The sequence below is a fragment of the Euphorbia lathyris genome, chromosome 3 (genome assembly GCF_963576675.1).
Source record: "Euphorbia lathyris chromosome 3, ddEupLath1.1, whole genome shotgun sequence".
In the NCBI taxonomy this organism is placed as follows: domain Eukaryota; kingdom Viridiplantae; phylum Streptophyta; class Magnoliopsida; order Malpighiales; family Euphorbiaceae; genus Euphorbia; species Euphorbia lathyris.
In genome coordinates this window covers 78247733-78257242 of record NC_088912.1, presented here as the reverse complement: position 1 = coordinate 78257242, position 9510 = coordinate 78247733, and the positions used below count along the sequence as shown (strand labels likewise).

General features: G+C 36.0%; 1 non-coding gene across 1 annotated transcript; it reads left to right on the top strand.

Annotated features, from left to right (window-relative positions):
* The first annotated feature begins 1280 nt into the window (after window positions 1-1280).
* On the top strand, window positions 1281-1387 carry LOC136225050 (small nucleolar RNA R71). The gene has a single exon (XR_010686788.1). It is a non-coding gene; the product is annotated as a small nucleolar RNA R71 (small nucleolar RNA).
* Window positions 1388-9510: the final 8123 nt, after the last annotated feature.

Below are 9510 nucleotides of genomic sequence, written 5' to 3'. Positions count from 1 at the left end.
AAGTCTAACTTATTAAAAATGGATAGTGGCATCAAGTTAATGCTTGCTCTTAAATCACAAAGACAACTTGGGAATTCAATATCTCCCAATTTACACGGAATGGTAAAACATCCGAGATCTTTGAGTTTGGTGGGCAAATTGCTTGACACAATCGAACGACAATCTTCAGTTAGTGAAATGGATGAAATTCCTTCCCAACTGATTTTCTTTGAAATTAAATCTTTGAGGAATTTACCATAATTGGGAATTTGCGTAATCGCATCCATAAACATCAAATTAATATGTAAATTTTTAAGTTTGTCTAAAAATGTTAAAAGTTGTTTGTCATAGTCCTTATTGCGGACTTTGTGTGGAAAATGTGGTTTAGGTACAAAAGTTTTTGTACTAGAGTCAATTGGTGTATCTTTTTGGTTTAATGTATCTTCGTTGGACTTTGGTAAATCAGTTCCTGATAATGTTGAATTTCTGGGCATTTTCGGGCCTAAGTAATTTTTCCCTGAACGAAGAGTGATACCCTTAACATGCTCTTTCGGATTTTCTTCCGTATGGCTTGGAAGACTTCCCTCTTTGCGGGATGGAATTGATTTAGCGAGTTGTCCAATTTGAACCTCCAAATTATAGATGTTAGATGATTGGTTTTTAATAAGCTGGTCGAATTTATTTTCGATCCGTTTAAAACCATCGTCGTGATTACTTATCTTTCCGCTCATAGCATCAATAAATTTATCGATTTTAGACAATAAAGTGCCAATCGTATCTCTTGATTGATTTGATAGTTAGTAGTACGATTTTGATTAGCGTTTGTTGTATTGTTATTATCTCTCCAATTAAAGTTAGGATGATTTCTCCATCCAGGATTATATGAATTGGAATAAGGGTTATTAGTTTGATTTTGTCATTGGACAAAATTTACTTGTTCTATTTCGCTCATTCCTTCATAATCCACATCCGTTGGGATTGGATTACCATTAGGATCACACGGTGCCATAAACCTATCAATTTTGTGCGATAAGGAAGAAAATTGGGCTTGTAACATCGAAATAGGATCAAGATTCACTATACCTTTAACTGATGATGTATTCGAGGATGATGGTTTTGGCACTGGTATATGTCAACGTTTCGCGGGCCACATACTACTATTGATTGTCATTTCCTCCAAAAGTTCTCTTGCTTGGGCCGACGTCTTCTTCATGAATAACCCTCCTAAAATAGCATCTAATGAACCTCTCGTTGTAGGGTTCAATCCATTATAAAATGTTTGCATTAAAAGTTCAGCGGGCAATTAGTGGTGTGGGCACAAACGTTGAAGTTCCTTAAAGCGTTCCCAAGCCTCATAAAGAGTTTCATTATCATTTTGAGAAAAAGATGTTAACTCTTTTATGACTCTTGAAGTTTTTGCTAAAGGAAAGAATTTTGATAAAAATGCTTGGGCTAATTGCTCCCAAGTCTCAAATGATGCAGATGGCATAGAAGTCAACCATTCTTTGGCTCGATCCTTCAAAGTGAAAGGAAAAAGGCGAAGATTGATGGCTTATGCAGTCATATTTGGTATTTTAAAAGTATCACAAATTTCCAAGAAATTTGTCAAATGGACATTAGGATTTTCGTTAGGTAACCCGTAAAATGTTACGTTATTTTGTAACATATTAAGTAATGCTGGCTTAATCTCAAATTGATTTGCAGTAATTTGGGGTCTAACTATACTATTAGTTACACCGGCCACTCCTGACCTAGCGTAATCCATGAGTGTGGCCATAACTTCTAGCTCAGTAACTCTGGTTTTTATTGGTGTCTTGTTTTTGTTTTTCTTTTTGAGGGTCTTTTCAATTTCTGGGTCAAAAGGGTCTGGTGACGTGCCCGAACTTCGAGAACTGCGCATGAACTTGAAATTTTGCACGAACCAAAACTACCTATAAAACAGAATTTTTGAAAAGCAAATATGTTAGTAACTAAAAATAATTAAAATATAAAATTTTGAATAAGTATAAATAAACCTAGATTCGAAATAAAGTACGGAAAATCTAAAATTTTGTCGAAAATTTTGGCATTCCCCGGCAACGGCGCCAAAAACTTGTTGTGCAATTTTTGTAAGTGCACAGTATACGCTTGTAGTAATAAAAAGATATCGATCCCACAGGGAACGTTTTTCAACAAAAACTTATTTTGAATCGGTTAGATTTATTTTTAAGGGTTATAATATGTAAATTGTTGAATTGGATTTTGGTTTTGAAATTGCTAGAATGAGAATTAGATTAGAGTATGAAGTTGTTAGAAAAATATTCTGAATTAAGAATGAATTCGCAAGATAGGGACGTTTAGTACTTTTTAGAAAAGTAAACAAACGTATTTGTTTGCATTAAGCAAAAAAAAAACAACTTTAAACTTTGTATGAATTATAAAGATGAAATAAATGACGGAACCTCTAATTATTAGGCTTTGAACATGACAAAACCCTTCCGGGATAATTGCCCTTAATCAAATTAAAACTCTTTCGAGATAATAATTTGCCTAAGTGTTCAACAAAGTTTCATTGTAAAGATTTTGAATTAAATACGTTTTAATGAAAACACCAGCATCCACTTCGGATCCTTTACCAAAGTGCTAAATAAAAATCTATCGAATAGAACAGACTTTATTAGATGAAATATAAATTGATACAAGTTTACAGAGAACATGGAGCATAGAAATATTCGACGACTTGCAAGTGAACGGGGTGTCAATCATTTCCTTGGGTTTCGTTAGAGTTTGTCAGGCTCAAGGGCGGATCCTCTACTCAATCTTCTCGTTGAATCTTCGTAATAGAGACTGAGTCGGTCTACTACCAAAATGAAAACTAAATTGGAATAATGTCTAAACGCTACTGAATTTGTTATTATTGAATAAACAATGTGTGTACATCATATTGTTTTGAACAGAATCGAAATGTAAATTCTGAATCACTTGACTCAGAATTTCTGCATAAATTCTATACTAATTTCTTTTTTTTTCTCTCTATTCAACTCTCCATCAACTCTTTATTTATAGATGTTGAAGAGTCTTGATTGAAGTGTCGTGTCCATTGTGAATGATCGTATCCATTGTGAAGGGATGCCTTTATCCACCCGAACGATCGTGTTTCGTCGAAAACGAAAGTGTGCAACTTGGCTTCTACAGACTCTTGCTCGTACCGAGAATATTTGATTCTCTACCAAGAATGGGGGAGCATCAATTGGTCTTCGAACGAAGGGAAGGAGAAGTTGAAGGGAGCGTTATTAATTGGGGGTCCGCGGTCGTGGCACATAACTTTTCGTCGTCTTTGACTTTCGTTCTCGTCCTTGATTTGGCGTTATTAATTTTTCATCGTCTCTGACTCCTTTTGTAGGGTCTTTCTTCTGTTTTTGAGCTCCTTTCGTTCCTATTTGGATGTTACCAAATATTATGTACCTTGCATGAAAGAAACATATTCGAGAGTAAAAACTTTCTAAACAGTTATAAACAGCACAAATTCGTAGCAATATTGATGTAATTATAGATGGTATATTAGGTATATTTTGGGCTTAACACCTTGTAATCTGAATTCTAATCCTGTGGGGGTCCAAGAGACAGCGGGATATGAGCCTGACAGATAATTTGTGTGTACAAGAGAATGAGGTTGATAGAAAGAAGATTCTTTTGACAATGAACCAGAGGGTGGAGGCCAGCGTCAGGCCCCACCCTACTCAATGAAAGTCCTAAGCTGGAACGTCTAGGGTATGGGTAATCCCTGGACGCTCCGAACCCTCAAAAATCTAATGAGGGAAAATTATCTAGATTTTCTCTTCTTGATGGAAACCCGTCTAAAGAAGAGCGACTGCCCTATCTTGTATCTGACTCTCCCAAATTACAACTTGTTTATCATGGAGGCTCTAGTTATGAGCGGGGGCTTGATTCTTGGGTGGAAGAAAGAATTGGAAGTTGAAATTACAATTTTTTCGTTACACTGCATTTGTTTTATTGTTAAGATGTCTAATAATCGGGTTTGGGGAGGTGTTGGGATTTATGGTTGGCTTGAAAAAGCCAATTAAAACATATGTGGGAACTTCTAAGCCACGTGCAGGGATTCGATCAGCTGCCTCTTATTTGTTTTGGAGATTACAATGAGATCCTCTGGAATTCCGAGAAGAAAGGAGGCAGGCTTCGGGAGGATAGGGAGATGGATGCATTCCATGAGTGCCTTGACAGATGCAATCTAGTCGATGTGGGTTATACAGGTGGTTCCCTTTACATGGTATAATAGAAGAAGGGGGGGGGGGGATGAAGCAATCTGGGAACGACTTGACCGTGCCATGGCAAACGCATGATGGATTGATTTATTCCCAAATAACACGGTTTGCACATTAGCACGCATTTCCTTCGACCATAATCCTATTCTAATTGATTGTGATGGTGATGGTCAGTTACAAACTCGACGCAAGGGCAAGTTTCGCTTTGAAGCCATGTGGCTCCTAGACAAAACTTGTAACCGTGTAATTGAGGAAAATTGGAAGCAACCCAATTGTGCTAGTTTCGTGTTAGAAAAACGCAGGTCTGTAACTGAGGTACTGAAAAGGTGGAGTCGAACCTCCTTCGCTATTATGAAAAAATCAGGGGATCGTTTAACAAACGAACTCGCATCACTTCAGCAGTTCACGAACCCAAGTACAATACCACGTGAATTTGAGTTGGAGAAGCAGATCACTGAATTTCAGAGAAGGGGGGAAATAAGGTGGCAGTAACGAGTAAAGGTTGAGTGGCTACGTTCTGGTGACCGCAAAACCGGGTTTTTTCATGCTAAGTGTTCCGCGTGCAGGCGAACAAATAAACTCTGGAAAATACTGGACTCTGATGGAATTTGGAGGGAGGGGGACGCGAGCATTGGTTCCGTAGTGCTCGACTATTTCTCTAATTTGTTTGCATTGGCTAATCCACCACCCATGGTCGAATACATTAGTGCGATGGAAAACTTCCTCTCAGAACAGCAACAAGAGACTCTCTCAACACCTTTTCGAATGGATGAAATTAACAGAGCTTTGAGTTAAATTCACCCTACAAAGGCCCCCGAGCCAGACGGTATGTCCCCTATTTTTTTATCAACACTGCTGGTCCTTTATTGGTGATGAAATATTGGGGCTTGTACTTGATTGCCTGAATAGATGTTGCATGTCCTAGGATCTTAATCATACTTTTATCACACTGATACCAAAGGTTAAGGACCCGTCCACAATGCAAAACCTTAGACCCATAGCTTTGTGCAATGTGATTTACAAATTAATACCTAAGGTTTTAGCTAACAGATTGAAACTAGTACTCCCAAGCATTATATCCAACACTCAGTCTGCATTCGTTCCGGGTCATCTTATCACTGATAATGCCATATTGGCTTTTGAAGCCTTTCATAACATGAAAACAAGAATCAAAGGGGCGAGGGGAAATTTTACGCTGAAGCTCGACATGAGCAAGGCATATGATAGAATAGAATGGGGATTTCTCGGGAGCATGATGATTCATATGATGTCGAAACACCTTTCCACAAGATTTTGATTTGACAAAATCATCCATGATTAAGAGGCGATTAAATTTAAATGCTTTGATTTAATTGTACTAATATGTTTGTTCAATGTTGAGTGCGAAAATATATATAAAGTAAGACAGGACAGAAGTCAGTATAAGCAAAGCTCAGTGGAACGGAACTCAGCATGACAGAATGAAAGCTGAGTGGAGTAGAATTCCGCATAAGAAGTTTTTTAGTCTAAGTTGCCAGAACAAAGCTGACTAAAACAGAAGACTTCTTCAGAAGCGTATAAACAGAACGGAGCTAACCACGAAGGAATTCAGTATAGAAGTTGAACTTTCAAAGACAACGAATGATGCTGAGTTACAGTCAGGACAGCATGAAGGATCCGTTCACTAAAGGACAAAGTCTGCCAAACCTCTGCACCAATAATTGGAACCTCGAAAATACACAGAAGACTAATTTCGAGAGACATGGGACATTGGATTATTGGTAAAAGACAACTGGCACAAAAAGACAAGCCACACGCAAGAAGACAAACCTGACGCCTGAAGAAAACAGAGAAAGGGAATGGCGGAACAGTCTGAAGCTGACTAGAAATTGTCCCCCAAAAGAACCGTTTTGGTGTTAATGGTAACAACAATTCAAACAATCCAAATCTGCAATTTCCTTCTATAAAAGGACAATGAAGAACCTTGGATTACAACTGAAGCATCAAAAGAAAAATACAAGAGAGAAAATCTTGAAAGCACTCAAATACAAGAAAATCTTACACCAAACTGTTTATACTCTGTGTAAATGCTAGATTGATTATTGTGTAATCATCTTAAGTGTTCTTTAGCTAAAGAAGAACAAGTCTGTAATCAATAGGTATATTGAGAGTGTATGTTGAGTGCTTGGTTGTAAGCATTCAGTGGTAGAGAAATCTAAGTGCTGGGTTGTAGCACTTAGTAGGAGTTGAGTAGACGAATAGAGGAAGGTACTCTTTCATATTCAACTGCCTTGTAATTGGTTTGTGCTCTACCATTAAAGAGCTCAGTATTGGATTCAAAAAGCCCGGAGGACTCTGGGGACTGAACATAGGCAGAGAGACCGAACCAGGATAAGTGATACTGAGTAATCTCTAAACTCTCTCTTATAATTGCATGTGCTGTTTGATTTATTTACTCAACATATAAATTGCCTAAGCTGATCTTGAGTAAATAAGTGGTGCTGAGTTAGAAGCTGACCTCCAAGAGTGTCAATTCTGAACTCACAAGAAAACAACTTTGGTCAACATCTGACTAAAGCTGTCTTGAAACTTATCTCACCAAGCTGACCAAAAGCTGAGTTGATAAACTTTCAAAATAACCTTCAGTCAGCTTAATTAAACGTGAAAAAGTTATATTAGTTCCTAACCCCCTGGAACTAATTACTAGGGACCAACAGTTTCCACCTTCCTTTATCCAGCTCATAATGTTGTGTGTCTCCTCTGTTACCATGTATTTTCTTATTAATGGGCAGCCCAAAGGCCGGTTAAAACCCATAAGAAGACTTAGACAAGGGGATCCAATCTTCCCATATTTGTTTCTTATTTGTGCTGATCTGCAATACTCCTGATAGACCCGAAATGGTGAAAAATGTTCAGAGTGATTTTATTGGTATAAAATAAACTTAAATGAGTTTATTGAGACAAACTGAACTTTTGTGACCTTTTGATATTATTAGCCGATCGCCAATACTAATTACCCCTAAATAACCTCAAAATAAAAAAAAACAAGATTTTAAATTGTTTAGAATATCATTAATTCTTGTAATTTTTCAATTTTTATATCGTTAACGGTCATTTAGCATTACCAAACTAAAAAATCATTGTTTTTAGCAAAATGAAAAACATCAGTCATCTCCTAATAGAAACCGAAAACCTCAATCATCGTTTGGATAAAACAAATTCCACAAGTTCATTTTATAATAATTTATAATAATTTCTCTATTTATTTATTTATGTTATTTTAGGTTAGTAGGTTAATATTATCACTTAGAAAGTCTGGCCCACAATCCATCTAATAAACTTTTAGACTAAATATCACGTGTTTTTATAATGTATTCGTAGGTGATATATAAGAATATAAACCAGCCTAATAAATCCTTAAACTAAATATCACGTGTTCTTATAATGTATTCGTAGGTGATATAAAAGAAAATATAAACCAACTTATGTGGTATGATCAAGAAAGGTAACACGATCACACGTGAGCCAAGATCAACATAGGATCATCGCAAAAGATCACACAATCACTCATAAGATTGAGTCACATGATACGATTTGGGGTATTAATACTAATCCTGTTAGGGATTAGTATGTTACAAGCATGTTGCCTCTAATCCTGCCAATAACTAGGGCTGTAATCGAGCCGAGCCAAGCCGAGCTTTGGCATGTTCAAGCTCGGCTCGCTATAAAATTAACGAGCTCGAGCCCGAGACGAGCTTGCTATAAAATTAACGAGCCGAGCCCGAGCCGAGCTTTGGCTTGCTCAACGAGCTTGAACCGAGCTTCGAGCTTATTTCGAGTCCAAAATCATCTTTTGGACTTGGTTCATTAAGAAAATTATCTAACCATGAATTGTTTGTGAGTAAAATGTTAATTATATTTGTGAAGTTTGCTCACAAATAACTCTTTAATTGTGTACATAAACAAGCTCACAAGCAAAGTTCGTGAATAAATAAACAAGATGCTTACAAATAGTTCGTCTATTACTCATTTATTATGTTTATGAACGAGCTCATCTAATAGCAAATGAAATAATATCAAGTTTAGATATTTGTGAACTAACACAAAACTATATAGTTTTCTACAAAACTAAAATTTGTTCATAAATGTTCTAATCGAGCCTGCTCGTGAGCTTTCGAGCCGACCTTTGGCCTGCTCAAGCTTGGCTCGTTTACGAACCGAGCCAGTAAATCGTATTCACGAGCGGCTCGTTTACAAATGGAGTCGAGTCGAGCCGAGCTTTTATCGAGCTGATCACCGAGCCGCTCATGAGCGGCTCTGTTCATTTACAGCCCTACCAATAACGGATTTAGTGGCCTAAAGTAAACAAACTCCAGTTTAGTGGAAACTATTAACTCAAGTGCATTGTAAATAAAGTGAGTACACATTCAGTCATTCATTAAGTTCATTATTCACAAATTTGGTTTATCATTATTTTCATCCCCAATTTGTCCTTAAAAAGCTTACTTAGGTATCAATGCGGGCTAGCCAGTATCCGACTCATCATTCGATCATTTTTCTGTCTCATTAAAGGCTTACTCAGGAACATAAAGGATTCAACCATGTTAAAAATTATGCCCACTATGGAGTTCTATTAACCAAAGTGCGAAACCAATGCCTAATCTATCGTTTTTAATTATAAAGAAATCGGTAGCTAGTCTACCGGTTTCGAGAATTCTATTATAATTAATAGACAATCGGTGGAATTATGTAATGTTTTGAAAATTTTGAATGAAAAATTTAAAATTAGTACTTATAATTTTGAAAATATTAGTTTGACTTTAAATTAATTTTTAAATTTCACTATTTAATTTTTCAAAATGGTTATTTAGCATTAACGTAATAGTATAAATTTAAACATGATGTTTCTAAGCAAAATCAATTTTAGCTTAACGTCACCGAAAATTTGAAAATAATGTTTTCATTATTATTTAACAGTCACTTTAGACCTTCTAAACGTCAATTATCGACAAACTCGTTTGGAAGATTCAATAATCACCGAAAATTTTAAAAGATTGTTTTGACTATTATTTAAGAGTCACTTTAGACCTTCCAATTTGATCATAACGTTTTCAATCAAAATCAATGTTAACCTTACATTATTGAAAATTAAAGAGTTAAAGATCTACATCCAAAGTGATAGCTAAATAACCATTTTTTTAAATTAAATAATAAAGTTTAAAAATCTAAATAACCATTTTTCAAAAATTAAATAATAAAGGTTAAAAATTAATTGTTTGAAGTTAAATTA